Source organism: Carassius gibelio, chromosome A19 (genome assembly GCF_023724105.1).
Source record: "Carassius gibelio isolate Cgi1373 ecotype wild population from Czech Republic chromosome A19, carGib1.2-hapl.c, whole genome shotgun sequence".
NCBI classification, from domain to species: Eukaryota; Metazoa; Chordata; class Actinopteri; order Cypriniformes; family Cyprinidae; genus Carassius; species Carassius gibelio.
The window spans coordinates 11,350,739-11,368,091 of record NC_068389.1 but is presented as its reverse complement, the minus strand read 5'-3'; the positions used below and the strand labels follow the sequence as shown (position 1 = coordinate 11,368,091).

General features: G+C 35.2%; 2 long non-coding RNA genes across 9 annotated transcripts; one reads left to right on the top strand and one right to left on the bottom strand.

Annotated features, from left to right (window-relative positions):
- Positions 1–7,229: 7,229 nt before the first annotated feature.
- LOC127935510 (uncharacterized) lies at positions 7,230–11,418 on the top strand. Of its 6 annotated transcripts, none has more exons than XR_008148099.1 (7): positions 7,230–7,437; positions 8,883–9,114; positions 9,240–9,323; positions 10,183–10,279; positions 10,413–10,477; positions 10,580–10,792; positions 10,881–11,418. It is a non-coding gene; the product is annotated as an uncharacterized LOC127935510 (long non-coding RNA). The 6 variants fall into 6 exon arrangements; XR_008148100.1 differs by having other exon boundaries at positions 7,230–7,447; XR_008148103.1 differs by lacking the exon at positions 7,230–7,437 and adding an exon at positions 9,996–10,096 and having other exon boundaries at positions 8,574–9,114.
- Positions 11,419–14,092: 2,674 nt separating this feature from the next.
- LOC127935509 (uncharacterized) lies at positions 14,093–16,867 on the bottom strand. Of its 3 annotated transcripts, none has more exons than XR_008148095.1 (4): positions 16,655–16,867; positions 15,137–15,356; positions 14,928–15,011; positions 14,093–14,280 (listed from the first exon to the last, which is right to left on the bottom strand). It is a non-coding gene; the product is annotated as an uncharacterized LOC127935509 (long non-coding RNA). The 3 variants fall into 3 exon arrangements; XR_008148096.1 differs by having other exon boundaries at positions 16,645–16,661; XR_008148097.1 differs by having other exon boundaries at positions 14,094–14,280; positions 15,137–15,233; positions 16,655–16,669.
- Positions 16,868–17,353: the final 486 nt, after the last annotated feature.

The following is a 17,353-nucleotide window of genomic DNA, read 5'->3' as shown; positions in this document are numbered from 1 at the left end:
CAACAACACAGTGATTGACTTTTTGTGGAGAATTTCTAAGTATATTCACTAACATTTGACACTGTTTAAGTGAGAATAGTTATTTTTCCCTCAATCTTCTCTTCAGTGTAATGAGTTGATTCACAGCAGTGAACTGCAGATTTTGTCCTGACCTTGTCTGGCACCAGAGGGGGGAAGCTGTCTGTCTGATTAACTCAATACAGCCAAACTGACAATGATGAAAGCCAACAGAAGAAAAATACTACAGTGCTATGAAACCATTCCTGACATTCGTCTGATGTGCAAGACCATAGGGAGCTGTGTATCTAAGACATTTGACCATTCACAAGTTTTAAGTCTTTTTGATCTGAAGCCAGAATGTGTGTGTGTGTGTGTTTTTTTTTTTTTTGCATGACACTAAACTATAAGCATCATCTCAACTCAGTGCTTCCCTCAATTCCCCTCTCTCTTTTCACCAGGTTTTAATGGGTTATCTGTCATTCCTAAAGCTGAAAGTCACCTTGCGGTGTTTCTCTTATCGGTTCTTTACTGGGAGTGAAATGGAGACTATTTTAAATGCATTTGAGACATTTCAGTAAATGTCTCTGCAAACAGAAAGTTCAGATAACGAGCTAAACTTTTAAAATTCAATGACATTTACCCATTCTGACCTAACATGCGTTTTAATAGACTAAACGGTAACACTTTAAAATAATGGTCCGTTGTTAATAAGTAGCTACGCAGGAAGTAATAGGTAGTACTACATTAACACTTAACTTAATACTATTAACTAATATAGAAGCAAGATTAACTAAGCAGTAAGTAATAGCTCATTTAGGACATAGGTAGTTCCTTATTAGTTATTTGATAATTACTAAAGAAAAATATCGTCATTGAGAACTACTTTGGAACTATGGCCAACTAATGAAGAATAAACAATTAATTACTAATCACAACAGCTACGTCTATAAAGTGAACAATTAGCTTCTTTATGGAAACGTGTATATATATATATATATATATATATATATAGCCTATCCATATGATATATTTAATGAGCTCCACTAAGTTCAATGTCTCCAACTCTAATAACTTTAACGTTAGTGATATCATGCTGGGGAGGGCTTCTCTTCAGGAAGTGACAATAAATAATGATGTTCTCTTGTCAAAACATATTTGCATCCTTCATGAAAACATTGACTGCATTTATAGTGTTAAGCACAAAACAACATCTTCCAGATTACAATGTGTCTGGTAGAATATCACTAGTACCTCACAGAAATATATGGCTGTACAGTATGTGTCAGATAGTTTTATTGTAAATTACTTGTGAAATCCATGACTCGAGTGTTCAATGTGATCTCATGAGAATACGTGTGTATTTTTACGTTAAATGTGGTTCTATCACACGTATATTTACATACGTTTTCATGCACATAGAAACGTACAATTTATACGTATTTATAGCAGTAAAACGTACAAATACATGTTTTTATTCAATTTATTGAAAGCAGTTTACTCGTCTATTTAATAGGAACTAACATTTCTGTGCATGCTGCAAACCATAGATACACACAAAAGCACAGCATACAATTACAAATCACATCCATTTTATTTGTTTGCTGTACTGCATATCTTTAGAATCCAGATGTTTGCAAGGAGCATGTCCAAATTCAGCCCTTTATCAATGGTTCTTCATATTCATTCTCAGCAACAGCGTCCGTCACAGTCAAAGCTGAGCTAGCGCTCGTTATGAATTTGAAAATAGCGCCAGTGCGCCACGTTACGACATGATTTACGGCACTGATATCGAACGCTCATTGGTCCTCATCCAATTCGTCACAGATTGCGACATGTTGTGTTTCAGTTTATGACATTTGAATACTGCGCCAGTGCGCCTTCACGGAGAGAAGACAGATACATAATTTCATGGATTAATAAATTAAATTCTGCTCTGTACCCTATAAAAACTATTACCTCCATATAGAGGACTGCGACTGGAACTCATTATCATTTGAACTACTTTTGGTACCACTTTTGATATTTTCGCAAAAAATAAATGATTAACGTTACGTTTGTTTGTTTGTTATTTGTTTATTTATAACAGTAACGTTATGTAGTTTTAAGAAATGTTGTCTTTAAAATAAAAAATCTTTCACTTTAAAATAAATGGTCCAGATCACTAGTAACGTTAGTTCATGCGGACTGACAAGGTAACACTTGAGTAATTAGTCAGGAGTTAACATGTTTTTCACTTTAAAATAATGGGCCAGATCACTATAGTAGTTCCTGCGGACTGACAAGGTAACGCTTGAGTAATTAGTCAGGAGTTAACATGTTTTTCACTTTAAAATAATGGGCCAGATCACTAGTAGTTCCTGCGGACTGACAAGGTAACGCTTGAGCAATTAGTCAGGAGTTGACATGTTTTTCACTTTAAAATAATGGGCCAGATCACTATAGTAGTTCCGGCGGACTGACAAGATAACACTTGAGTAATGAGTAATGGATTTCACAAGTAATTTACAATAAAATTATCTGACACATACTGTACAGCCATATATTTCTGTGAGGAACTAGTGATATTCTACCAGACATTGTAATCTGGAAGATGTTGTTTTGTGCTTAACACTATAAATGCAGTCAATGTTTTCATGAAGGATGCAAAGATGTTTTGACAAGAGAACATCATTATTTATTGTCACTTCCTGAAGAGAAGCCCTCCCCAGCATGATATCACTAACGTTAAAGTTATTAGAGTTGGAGACATTGAACTTAATGGAGCTCATAAAATATATCATATGGATAGGCTATATATATATATATATATATATATATATATATATATATATATATATATATATATATATATATACACATATATATATATATATATATATATATATATATATATATATATATATATATATATATATATATGTATGTATGTATGTATGTATGTATATATATATATATATATATATATATATATATATATATATATATATATATATATATATATATATACATTTCCATAAAGAAGCTAATTGTTCACTTTATAGACGTAGCTGTTGTGATTAGTAATTAATTGGTTATTCTTCATTAGTTGGCCATAGTTCCAAAGTAGTTCTCAATGACGATATTTTTCTTTAGTAATTATCAAATAACTAATAAGGAACTACCTATGTCCTAAATGAGCTATTACTTACTGCTTAGTTAATCTTGCTTCTATATTAGTTAATAGTATTAAGTTAAGTGTTAATGTAGTACTACCTATTACTTCCTGCGTAGTTACTTATTAACAACGGACCATTATTTTAAAGCGTTACCGACTAAACCACACAGTGTATGCCTGCACTCTCTGGGTGTGTTTTTGTGTGATATATGCAGACCACTGATTTATCAAACCTGTTTTCTTGTAGTCTGTTTTTCCGAATTTTGTACTAAGTAACGAATATGTTTCAGGGAAATGTATCGGAGTAAAAGTATACATTTAAATAAAAATATATAAATAAATAAAGTGATTGAAAGCTGACAGAAAGATTAAAACTCAAGTAAAGTACAGATTCTGTACTGTAACAAAGTATTAATAAATCGTTGCATTACACCACTGGATATAAGGCGATAAAATGTGCTTAGAGCTCTTTTTTCTTCTTCTCTAGATTAACCTGCAACCCCCAGGCATCCTATTATTGCCATGGAAACTGAATGAGGGATGGAGAGGTTATCCTTTGATTCAATCTGCAACACCATCTGCTTTTTGAAACATTTTCAGTTTGGTATTTCAGAGATTTGGATCAAGGAATTTGATGATATCCGTTGGGGATCCTGAATTGAAATAATTTAAATAATCTTCTTGCCTCCTCTTAAATTAGCAGGATTTAAGATTCCAAAGAAAGAACTATTGTTCAGAAAATAACCCAGTACTGTTTAATTAAATACAATCAGAAAGTCTGTTATATGTAATTACTGATCTCTGACTAATGTTGTATTTATTTTAATCTGAATAGTGTTGAGTGGATTGCTCAATGTGTGTATCCAGTGGCTATCACCTTTTCTCAGAAGCTCTGGTGTTATATTAAGATTTTGTCTGGGAGGAATTGAAAAGTTGTGTTATTGATTTCGCCCTTGGTTTGACCCTCTGTGTCTGTCAAACGCTGTCAGCCATCACGGGGTGGAACATGTCCGATTTAACTTCAACTGACAAACATGGACTCAACAGGAACTAATGTGAAAAAGAAGAGAGACATTCACTGGAGAAAAAAAAGAGAGTAATTGTTAGATGGCACTGAAGGATTTGGTCGGTAAAAAACAATGACTGAAATGCATTTATAAACTCCATAAAATTGTATGAAAAGTTATTTTCAACTTAAAACAGACCTCCATGGAATAGTTCAAAAGCTGAAAATTTACCCATCAGTTTAATCAATTAACATCTTTTGAAGTAAAAATCTGGATGTTTGTAAGAAACAAATCCATAATTAAGGCATTTTAACGTTAAGCTATCTGGCCAACATCAATAATAACACTTCATTTAGTGAAAAAGTTAATGCCCTTCTGTCCCCTCACATCAAAATCCACCAGTGTATCTGTTTAGAATGTTTTTGAACTATTTTTTACAGGTAGATGAACTGCTTGAACTGTACATATTTTCTCTGAATTCAGACGAGACCACTTTTTTATTTGAGAAAGCAGTAGAAGACATTTGGATAGAGCAATTACTGACATAATTTCTGTGGGAGTGGTTTGCAAAAAGGGGTGTGGTCATTCAAATGTAGTTCATATGTGAGCTAAATGATTGAATATTACTTTACATAGGCAGGGCTTGTATCATGCCAGCCTCATGCTGATTATGGTATAAATGTTATAATATTATGGTTTACAGTAAAGGATGAGGCAAAATTATCTGCAGTAATTGAGAGCATGCCACAGATGCAGTATAGTTGAAAATAACATTTATATTTGCTCAAATTAACAGTGAAATTGATCTAACATGAATCATCATTGAAAATGATCTTAAGAATGGAAGATTAAGAAATTGCCTTTTTAAGTTTACAACATACGTCTCTGTTTGGCCCCATTAGTGATTCACCATCTTCATAAAAAATATGAAAATGAAACGTCTCAAAAGAATATCTCACTCAAAAAGAAAATTCTTGACATCAAAAAATTATGTAAGTTCATGAGAGAGAATGTTGTGTATGATTCATGAACAAATTGTTCTTTTGAGTCAGATCTTCAGTGAATCTGTAGATCAGGTGTGACATGGTTTTTCTTGTGTTTTCTTATTTTTTAGCTAATAGTGAATAGTTTCTCACCCAAAGACATGGAATATGTAAGGGATAATGTACATCCAGCCAGTTGTTCACGCAGAATAAACCAGACAGGGTGAACAGTACCGCAATGCGAAGTGACACTTATTACATGGCTACTTACCACAAGTAAATAATTAGACGCAAAATATTGATTTGAGTTGAAATATTTGAACACTAAGCTTCTGTGAAGACAGCACTTGCGAGCAAGCGGCAAATGCAAACTAAATGGACATGCAGTGCAGTCAAATCACGTATTACACAACATTTCACTTCAAAATAATTAAGGCAATAAAAGAATTAAGACTGAAATGTTTTAAAACCTTACCAGTTTGTTAGTTCTCTTATAATCCATTACACCGTACAAAACAATCATAGCAAAATGGCAGCTGTGTTTGTATAAAACGAGAGCGAGTCCGCGATACCAGGATGACATAAACAATTGTACACCATTTAGAATCGAGTTTTAATATTTCAAAAGCTAAAGAAACGCAAAGCATCCACCAAGAAAAAAATAGTTCAAGCTAGAGTACAGCGCTGACTGCTGTTACCTCAATGTGTTATTGGGTTTAACAGGTTGTTATCCAGGGAATGTCAGATTCTGACCAATCAGAATCAAGTGTTCCACAGAGCCGTGTACTAAACAGCAATAATTCATATGGACTACTTGATGTTTTTGTGTCCCTTTTGATGCTTGAGATCTCCAGTGTCTATCCATTGCAATTTAATGTAAAAAACGAATAGGACATTCTTCAGAATTTTTCATGATGGAAATGGTTTGTAATGACATTTACAGTTTTTCTTCTTCTTTTTTTTTTCTTTTTGAGAGGACTACCATTTTAAGATGGGAATATGACCTCTGGGACCATTTCAGCTCTCTCTGCATTTCTGCTTTTTGTCTCACTAACAAGCCTGTGCAGCAGGAAATGGAACAAGAGTGAAAAGAGAACCAAGAGCGCTTTAAGCACTTGTTAAATGCCAATCAGCAGAAATGTCAACTCTCATGTTGCAGATGTTTCTAAAATGGATTCAGCGCTGTGAAAAACATCGTTCCAAACACTCTGCCTATGAAATTGCTTTCCCTCTGACTAGATTAGCACTCCTCTCTCACTTCCTTTCCCCCATTTCCCCCCTCCTCATTTCTGTCTCTGTTTTCTCTCTGCTCACAGCCATTACCTGAAATGTGCACTTTCTTTACTCTCCCACAGAGTCTTTCCAGGTTACTCTTGAGGACAAACTGCCTCACGCTGCCAGCACTCAGGGGGAAAAATGGGCTACTGGAGCGTCAGAGTACTCTTCCTGACGAAGAGCGGAGGGTGTGTGGCAGAAAGGGCCATATATAAATGAGCACTCCGTCGCAACACATACAGAAGGATTGTCAGTATTCTCACATGACCCTCTGATGAGGGAATACAGGTAGAATATTGAAAATAACTTTGCTTTTGAAAGGACTCAACATTCTCGACATAACACAAACTCTTGCTCATTGAAATTCAGGCTGGGATGTAATCAAGGTTATAGTCAAAGCTGATGCAACAGAGGCCTTGAAAAAAGAAGAATAAGTCTTTCATTCTTGACTGTATTCTGTTTTTAACAGTTTGTAGATGTTTTAATATTCTCTGTCTGCTATAAGGTTACTGGTTCACAGGTCACGGTGATGTTAGCCTTTCCTCCACTAGATTTAGCCACTGTTTTACATGCCATCTGATGTCAATAAGCTAACAAGCTAACAATTGACTACTGCTAGTGAAGCTGATGTTTGAATTTAAATGCTTTCACACCTCAGTCTTCTGACTGGCAAAAGAAAGAATCTAAATTATGGAAATGTGCTGAGTTCAATTGCAGCACTTAACTTCCTATGTAAATTATTCTCTGTTCAAGTCTTGTCAAATACGATATTTTGAATTTATATAATTTAAACAACCCGTTCTCATCAGTCTGCGTATAAATAACACGACTTTACACTTTCTATTTGCGTGTAATGCATACGCCAAATGCCATTTTTGCGTGCATATGATACGCCAATCCTTCCCATTAATTTCGGTGGAGAGCAGATGCGTCCAAATAACACGCGTCATCTTCAGCGGCAGTGACGTCATCAGCGAGGCTCGTTCAGTTCACCTGATGCGCGTACACCTTCAAACAGGTAAGCAAGGGTAAATATATTTTTTTCTTCTTCTTTTTGTAATGATATCACGTGGGTAAGCGTATTGTTTTAATTATTTCAGTATTTCTGCATCACGTTAGACAGGGCCGTGTTTTTAAAGGGCAGTTTATGCTCAAATTATGGGTCAGTGGGCTGCTCAGCTAGCCTACCATTGTCATTAGCCTAAGCTAACCTGTACTGTTTATAGACCTGTTGCAGTTTTAAATAAATAATGATGTGACATATGGGTCTTTAGCTTTTAGACATGACTAATACAAGCACAACAAATCACCCAACCCAATATCGCGTGATAATCGTGATCGTGTAAAAAGTCCACACATTTAGCATATTTTTACAATACTAGCCTAACTTTTGCTTGACCACGTCATGTGTAGCCAATACACACACAGTAACTACAGCATATTTACCATGCTTCTCCTACTGTAACCGTAGTTTTACTCTGGACTTTGTAACGCACATAACCACGACATTTACTATGGGTTTACCATAGTAACCATAGTTTTACTCTGGTATTTGTAGTTACTAACACACAATAACCACGACATTTACTATGGGTTTACCATAGTAACCATAGTTTTACTCTGGTATTTGTAGTTACTAACACACAATAACCACGACATTTACTATGGGTTTACCACAGTAACCATAGTTTTACTCTGGTATTTGTAGTTACTAACACACAATAACCACGACATTTACTATGGGTTTACCATAGTAACCATAGTTTTACTCTGGTATTTGTATTTACTAACACACATAACCACGACATTTACTATGGGTTTACCATAGTAACCATAGTTTTACTCTGGTATTTGTATTTACTAACACACATAACCACGACATTTACTATGGGTTTACCATAGTAACCATAGTTTTACTCTGGTATTTGTAGTTACTAACACACAATAACCACGACATTTACTATGGGTTTACCATAGTAACCATAGTTTTACTCTGGTATTTGTAGTTACTAACACACAATAACCACGACATTTACTATGGGTTTACCACAGTAACCATAGTTTTACTCTGGTATTTGTAGTTACTAACACACAATAACCACGACATTTACTATGGGTTTACCATAGTAACCATAGTTTTACTCTGGTATTTGTATTTACTAACACACATAACCACGACATTTACTATGGGTTTACCATAGTAACCATAGTTTTACTCTGGTATTTGTATTTACTAACACACATAACCACGACATTTACTATGGGTTTACCATAGTAACCATAGTTTTACTCTGGTATTTGTATTTACTAACACACAATAACCACAACACTTACCAGGATTTTACCACAGTAACTGTGTTTTTACTCTACACTATTTGTAAAGCACAGTAACCACTAAGTTTGCCATGCCTTTAATATCTTTTTGTGATGTAATTGTAATTCAGTGTTTTTTCTGTCTTGCAGTTACGTCGGATTACATACTCCACAACAACCTGTAATCCAGCAGATCTTTAAAGAAGCCATCTCTTGTAAAATCTCTCTCTCCCTCTCTCTCTCTCTCTCTCTCTCTCTCTCTCTCTCTCTCTCTCGCTCTGCTAGAATTAACAGGGAACTTCAACTCCACGATCCCAATGCTGATATTGAAGAAGCTGTCAAGGGGGCTGAACAAGTCCTTCAAAGGATCAACCCTTCACAGGTAATGTTGAAGACTCTTAGTTATAACTGATTTGCTTTAATGAACGCATCCTTATATTATGTGTTAATCAAATATTTTGGTCACAGATCATTTTAACACACTGTCTCAACATGTTTATATTTCAGGAAGGCCTGTCATGAGATTTGAATTTGACCATCTTGTGCATTTATGAAGAAGACCAAAAGCTGCAAAGGCAAACACTTCCAATGGTACGTCAGATACATTTTTCTCAGCATTTGATGTTTCTTAAATTTTGGTTCACTTAGCCCATCAGGAAGAACACTCAACAAAGAGCATGTTGTAGTAGTAATAATTCATCCAATAATCATATTATATTGCACAAGCGTACTTGTACAAAATTCTACAACTTTTACTCCTACTGCTGTTATTGGCCATTACCACGGCTCCCATCAGATTGTGCCCATTGTACGAGTGTTTATATCATGAAGTTTAAATGAAGTCCATTGTATTCTTTATTCATCTTTACAAATTGGTGCCGCCTCTTCCTGTTTCAACAGTACATGATATCTGTCCACACCTCATAGTCTGCCTTTCTTTCTTTGGTGATGTTACTGAACACATCTGTCTTAGAAGCAAGAGAATGGAAATCCTAGTTTAACTTTTCAAGTGCTACAAATCAGATCTTCAATGAATTTGGGCAATCAGATCACTTAAAGTTGTTCACACAAAGACCAATAACTATAATGAGAAGTATTTTAGCATCCACACCAACAGACAATACTGTTCTCTTAAATCTCTTAAATGTTCCCCTCATTCTGTTAAATTTATACACAAAATTCTGCCTTTCTCTGCCTTTTTCACTTCATCTTCATGCTGTACTCCCTCACTCACACATTCTTTTATGCTCTGTTGTAAGGCAGAAACTGAGAGTTTGCATGATGGCCTTTTCTCAGACGCTGAATCTGATGTGTACAGATGAACTCAGGAGCCTACTAGAGTTGCCAAGGAACTTGTGTTTGAAGTATATAATTATATCTGCTTTATTTATATTTTTAAACAACAATAATGATTAAACATGGGGTCAATAAATATTTTCTTGTTTTACAGCTGAAGACCAGAAACGCAAAGAAAATCAGTCAAACCAGTCCTAAAGAAATGAGGAATGAACATGGACTTCTTGTGCCCCAAAAGAAAAGACAGAAAGGTGAAAAGTTTCACATTTCAATTTGTATGTCTGAATTCAATGCAGTTATGTGTGGTACAACATTGATGTTGATCTCTCAAAAGACTTTTCAAGTCCGCAGTTATAGTTTTTCACATATACATCTTTTTTATAGCTCCTAAAATGAGCAAATAAGCTGTGCATCATCTCTGTGATTTGGGAAGGAAATGACTGAATATGGTGAGTACTGACACCTGCAACTGTATTCACCAACACTATTACTCTAGAATGGTTATTGCTGTTATTGCTGACTTATTGTTTTGTCTGTTTGTTTGAATTAAGATGAAGCCAGTTGATGAAGATATCAATTGAATGGCCACCGAGTGCATCACTGCTACCTGAACCCATCAGTTATCTTCTGTGAAGACTGCATTCACAAACCGCTCTACTGCGACAGCTCAGATGTTACGGCCTGTAAAAGTAAACATCACAGCTAAACAACGAGAGCTAGTTGTGGTGGGATTCTTTTGGCCAATATCCCCAACAAGAATCAATGTTAAGTCCAGTGCAACAATTATAAATAAAAATACTATATATTGTTTATTGATTTACCATAACCTAAATACATGTTTTGGCCCTCCAGGACATCTAGACCAGGTGGAGTGTGAGGAGGACCGTCAGAGACTCCAGCCAGCCGAGCCATGGATTGCTCTCACTGTTACCATCAGGCATGCGTTATCACAGAACCTACACCAGCAGACAGTGAGACAAGTTCCTTTCACAGGCAATCAGACTGAACTGATCTCATACCAGTAAAACCATACACACCCCACCAACCTCATATGCCCTGCACTCTTATCAGTTATGCTGACTGGACTCAATATTATTATGCACCCTGACATTCTGTTTGCACTAATTCATACCGTGCTTTACTGCAGAGATGTATGTGTACTGTGATTATTATTGTTTTCAATTCATGCTCTTTGTATAGCATAATTTTTTAACATATATTGTTCTCTACCTGAATTGAGTCCCTTATATATGTGTGTTGCATATATATATATTCAGAATTTGTATTTCATATATATTCATGAAGTAATTCATTTGTCATCCATACTGTCACGCTGCAGTCTGCACCCAAGACTTTCATCACCTGTATACTTGTGTTCATTGTATTGTGACAATAAAGATATTTGATTTAAATTAGTTACATGTCTTTTGTTCATCAGTTGTGCTGTAGGGTGCTGCATAACAACTGCAAAAAAAAATGTATGACATGGAAGATTATGATATGTCCAGGACATGGACAAGCAAGAAGAGGAAGAAAAGCAGGAGAGCTCTAAAAACTTGATGTGATTCTTTGGGGCTCAAGACATTTCACCATGCATGCATTTGCATGGCTTCATCTGATTAGAAAAACATGGTTTTAACATAACCCATTTTTAATATTGTTAAAAATTGTATATCATTTGTCTTAATACACTACTTTAGTTGTCTTTATGTTGTATCCTCCAGTAAAGTACTGCACATGGTGTTGGATAATAAAGTAGGGTGAATATTCTATATTAAGAATGGTGTTTGGTAAATACACCATTTAATTTTGTAAACAATAGATAAATGTGTTTTAATTAAGAAATGAACATTTGGTTACATTAATGACATTCAGTTAGATGAAGGGCAGGCTGAAAGCTGCATTAGAAGATACTGCATGGACTATAATGCTGCAGGAATTTTATGCACAACTGAAGGTGATGGACAAGGGAAAGATCAACATGAATCCAGTACTGTATAATAAGCAAGATGAGCATGCACATTACTGATGTTTAGTACCCGAGGAGGACAAATATGAGGAGTATTTTACACAGAGACACAAATTAGCTCTTAATATTATGATTCTTTGCATTGCATGAATTGTATGGCTTTGCACTATAAACTACACACTCTTTGTACCTTGTCTTACTGAATGACACATTGACACTGTGAAAGTACAATGAAGTGTCACAGTATGTATTGGTTGTTTAAATTGGTGTCTTTGTTTACTTTCAATACTGTATCCTTGCACCTGATATAATTCAATATTTGGAGCCTATTCCAAATAGGCACTGATGTATATTTTTATGGTTCTATTCTTATTCTAAGATAAACATGACTTACAACTTACATATTGGCAATTTGTTGAAAAGAAAAACTTAAAAATTATGACTCAGCACAGTCTGTTGTCCATGATGAGAAAAGGTATGTGTATGTTTTACTGCCCTTCCATCTTCAAGGGCCCAGTAGAGTCCCTTAGAAGAGCAAAAAAATGTAAATTTCAAATGGCTGTAAATCAAAGTCTGATTATAGTGTCAAAGAAAAAATTGGCAGGACAACTACTTATGCTATGCTAATTAAATAATGTTGGACAGAGTTTTCAAACATATATGGAAAGGTGGTATAAAGGTGTTTAAAAAAGTGCACTTAGTAAAATATCGAATTTCAGCCTGCCTCTTAAATATGTCATTAATGTTTACACAATGAACATGTTTAGATGACCCTTTGTTAAAAAAGATTGCATTTTCCCATTTTTTTAATTATTAAACATTTTAAACTACATTACCCATAAGCCTCTGCCATTCTATCGTTTGAACGCGAGTAATATTAGCGCTGGTATTTGGAGTTTATTGGACTTGTGCTTAGGGTTAGGGTTACGATTTCGGTAAAGAGGTAATTTCTCACGACATAGCAACACTGCATTGTTAACTGAAGGTGTTACTGACGTAATAATTACAGTCAAACGGACTTTGCAACATTAAGCGGTTTATAATTTGGGTTAAAAGATAGTCCAATCACAGCGAGTTCTGCGAGAGCCAAGGGAACGTCAAAGCCAATGGCAACCCAGTTGAGCAGAGGCGTCACACTAACTTGTACATATATGGTCATTTATGCCGGGAGCTTCCGGGTTCCTGTAATGAATGGACAGAAGCTGCAGTTACCCTGATGCAGCAAGAAATACGTTGATTAAAGGTGTTTTTTTTGTTTTGTGTTTTAACGAAGGTATAATGATTCCCATTGTATTGAATAGGCTACATTGTTTACACTAATATTAGTGTACAGTACTTAAACTCAAAAGTTTGCATATACTGTGTGAAAAATAAATGTCAAAATGTTTCATTTGCTCAAAAAAAAAAACACCTCTGAAGATTATTTAAACACAATATTTTTCTACTACTCAATTTTCCTTCTGTAATATTTACAATGTATTTATAGTGTATTAAAGGTAAACAATTTATCACATCTACGTTTCATGGAAATGGACCCTAAAAACTTGCCATTCTTAGATCCACCAGTTGAACTATAGGAATAGAAAACAAACAAACAAACATCATGACATCAATCACTCATTGTCTAGTCATTTTACAGTGTTTATTGATATGTCAAACTTTTCGCAGATAAACATAGTGCCCAGGACAGTCTCTCTCCAGTTTATTCCACTATGAAAAAAAAGAAAAGTTGATAAAAAAAAAAAATGCATAGAGGTAACTAAGTGAAAACAAACAAACACAATTGCAACAGAAACTCCCTTCAAAAAACATAAGTTTAATATTCAAAAATAAAAAGGGAATTTGTTTACAGAAATCCTGACAAAAGATGCCAAAGAATAATCAAGGCTACAGTTGAAAATATATAGTTTTCTTCCCTTTATCAACCAAATAGGCAAAAATGATTAAGAACAATGCTCCAATATTTTACAATTATCACCTTTAAAAACATATATCCTGTAATCATTGTTTGCTTCTATTGTGAATAAATGCAAAACAAATAAATGGTTAATAATAATAATTATTATTATGTGTATATATATATATATATATATATAATATATATATATATATATATATATATACAGGAGTGCTTATAGTAGAGATTGGAGTGATGAATGTAGAGGTTGGCAGTAAAGGACTGAGAGCAGATGTGTCACACAAGAGAGGAAGATCTGGAAGCTTTTGAATGGGCTGATATTGTGAAGAGCTGATGAAGAATGATTAAGTAATCTGTGAGAAATCCTGCAAGAAGAAACAAAGATAATTTATCACATTATGAACAACAAAAACACTGACAACAACAAATGGCAGAATACAACATACTGTAACTGCAGTGTGCATAGCAGTAATTGTACAGTACTGTCTGTTGGTGTGGATGCTAAAATACTTCTCATTATAGTTATTGGTCTTTGTGTGAACAACTTTAAGTGATCTGATTGCCCAAATTCATTGAAGATCTGATTTGTAGCACTTGAAAAGTTAAACTAGGATTTCCATTCTCTTGCTTCTAAGACAGATGTGTTCAGTAACATCACCAAAGAAAGAAAGGCAGACTATGAGGTGTGGACAGATATCATGTACTGTTGAAACAGGAAGAGGCGGCACCAATTTGTAAAGATGAATAAAGAATACAATGGACTTCATTTAAACTTCATGATATAAACACTCGTACAATGGGCACAATCTGATGGGAGCCGTGGTAATGGCCAATAACAGCAGTAGGAGTAAAAGTTGTAGAATTTTGTACAAGTACGCTTGTGCAATATAATATGATTATTGGATGAATTATTACTACTACAACATGCTCTTTGTTGAGTGTTCTTCCTGATGGGCTAAGTGAACCAAAATTTAAGAAACATCAAATGCTGAGAAAAATGTATCTGACGTACCATTGGAAGTGTTTGCCTTTGCAGCTTTTGGTCTTCTTCATAAATGCACAAGATGGTCAAATTCAAATCTCATGACAGGCCTTCCTGAAATATAAACATGTTGAGACAGTGTGTTAAAATGATCTGTGACCAAAATATTTGATTAACACATAATATAAGGATGCGTTCATTAAAGCAAATCAGTTATAACTAAGAGTCTTCAACATTACCTGTGAAGGGTTGATCCTTTGAAGGACTTGTTCAGCCCCCTTGACAGCTTCTTCAATATCAGCATTGGGATCGTGGAGTTGAAGTTCCCTGTTAATTCTAGCAGAGAGAGAGAGAGAGAGAGAGAGAGAGAGAGAGAGAGAGGGAGAGATTTTACAAGAGATGGCTTCTTTAAAGATCTGCTGGATTACAGGTTGTTGTGGAGTATGTAATCCGACGTAACTGCAAGACAGAAAAAACACTGAATTACAATTACATCACAAAAAGATATTAAAGGCATGGCAAACTTAGTGGTTAGAGAACACACTTTCCCTGGCAGCAGTCAGGCCCTTCAGTGAAGTGACATTCAGCCAAGTATGGTGACCCACACTCAGAATTTGTGCTCTGCATTTAACCCATCCGAAATGCACACACACAGAGCAGTGAACACACACACACACACTGTGAGCACACACCCGGAGCAGTGGGCAGCCATTTATGCTGCGGCGCCCGGGGAGCAGTTGGGGGTTCGATGCCTTGCTCAAGGGCACCTAAGTCGTGGTATTGAAGGTGGAGAGAGAACTGTACATGCACTCCCCCCACCCACAATTCCGTCCGGCCCGAGACTAGAACCCACAACCCTTCGATTGGGAGTCCAACCCTCTAACCATTAGGCCACGACTTCCCCAAAAAACAGTGTTATTACTGTGCTTTACAAATAGTGTAGAGTAAAAACAGTTACTGTGGTAAAATCCTGGTAAGTGTTGTGGTTATTGTGTGTTAGTAAATACAAATACCAGAGTAAAACTATGGTTACTATGGTTAAACCATAGTAAATGTCGTGGTTATTGTGTGTTATTAACTACAAATACCAGAGTAAAACTATGGTTACTATGGTAAACCCATAGTAAATGTCGTGGTTATTGTGTGTTAGTAACTACAAATACCAGAGTAAAACTATGGTTACTATGGTAAACCCATAGTAAATGTCGTGGTTATTGTGTGTTAGTAACTACAAATACCAGAGTAAAACTATGGTTACTATGGTAAACCCATAGTAAATGTCGTGGTTATGTGCGTTACAAAGTCCAGAGTAAAACTACGGTTACAGTAGGAGAAGCATGGTAAATATGCTGTAGTTACTGTGTGTGTATTGGCTACACATGACGTGGTCAAGCAAAAGTTAGGCTAGTATTGTAAAAATATGCTAAATGTGTGGACTTTTTACACGATCACGATTATCACGCGATATTGGGTTGGGTGCTTTGTTGTGCTTGTAGTCATGTCTAAAAGCTGAAGACCCATCATAAATTTATTTAAAACTGCAACAGGTCTATAAACAGTACAGGTTAGCTTAGGCTAATGACAATGGTAGGCTAGCTGAGCAGCCCACTGACCCATAATTTGAGCATAAACTGCCCTTTAAAAACACGGCCCTGTCTAACGTGATGCAGAAATACTGAAATAATTAAAACAATACGCTTACCCACGTGATATCATTACAAAAAGAAGAAGAAAAAAATATATTTACCCTTGCTTACCTGTTTGAAGGTGTACGCGCATCAGGTGAACTGAACGAGCCTCGGTCGCTGGTGACGTCACTGCCGCTGAAGATGATGCGTGTTATTTGGACGCATCTGCTCTCCACCGAAATTAATGGGAAGGATTGGCGTATCATATGCACGCAAAAATGGCATTTGGCGTATGCATTACACGCAAATAGAAAGTGTAAAGTCGTGTTATTTATACGCAGACTGATGAGAACGGGTTGAATTTAAAAACAACAACAAGTTAACAGTTCCATTTTTCTGTTTTCATTTTCATTTTAGTAATTTTGTTTTATTAGTTTTATTTCAGTTGTAGTTTAATTTATAGTTCGCTTCGCGCTTTTCAAATATGGGCAATGTGAAGTTTGTGAACATGGAAAATGATTGACAGACAGAAAGCACCTCAAAGTCTTCTGAATGCCGAAAAAAAGAAAGAAAAAAGAGATTACTAAGTATTTTGCTTAAAGTGCAATGTGTTTTTTTTTTTTTTTTTGTTTTTTGCAGTCTTGTCAAATATGGCTTATATAGCTTAACTAAACAAGTTATGTTGCAATTATATATTTTCAGTTTTCATTTTCATTTTAGCAGATTTGTTATTGATTATTGATTTTTGTCCTTTTTTATATTCCTGTTTAACTTTCATTTAGATTTTCATTTTATTTTCATGTATTATTAACATTTTGACATTTAATG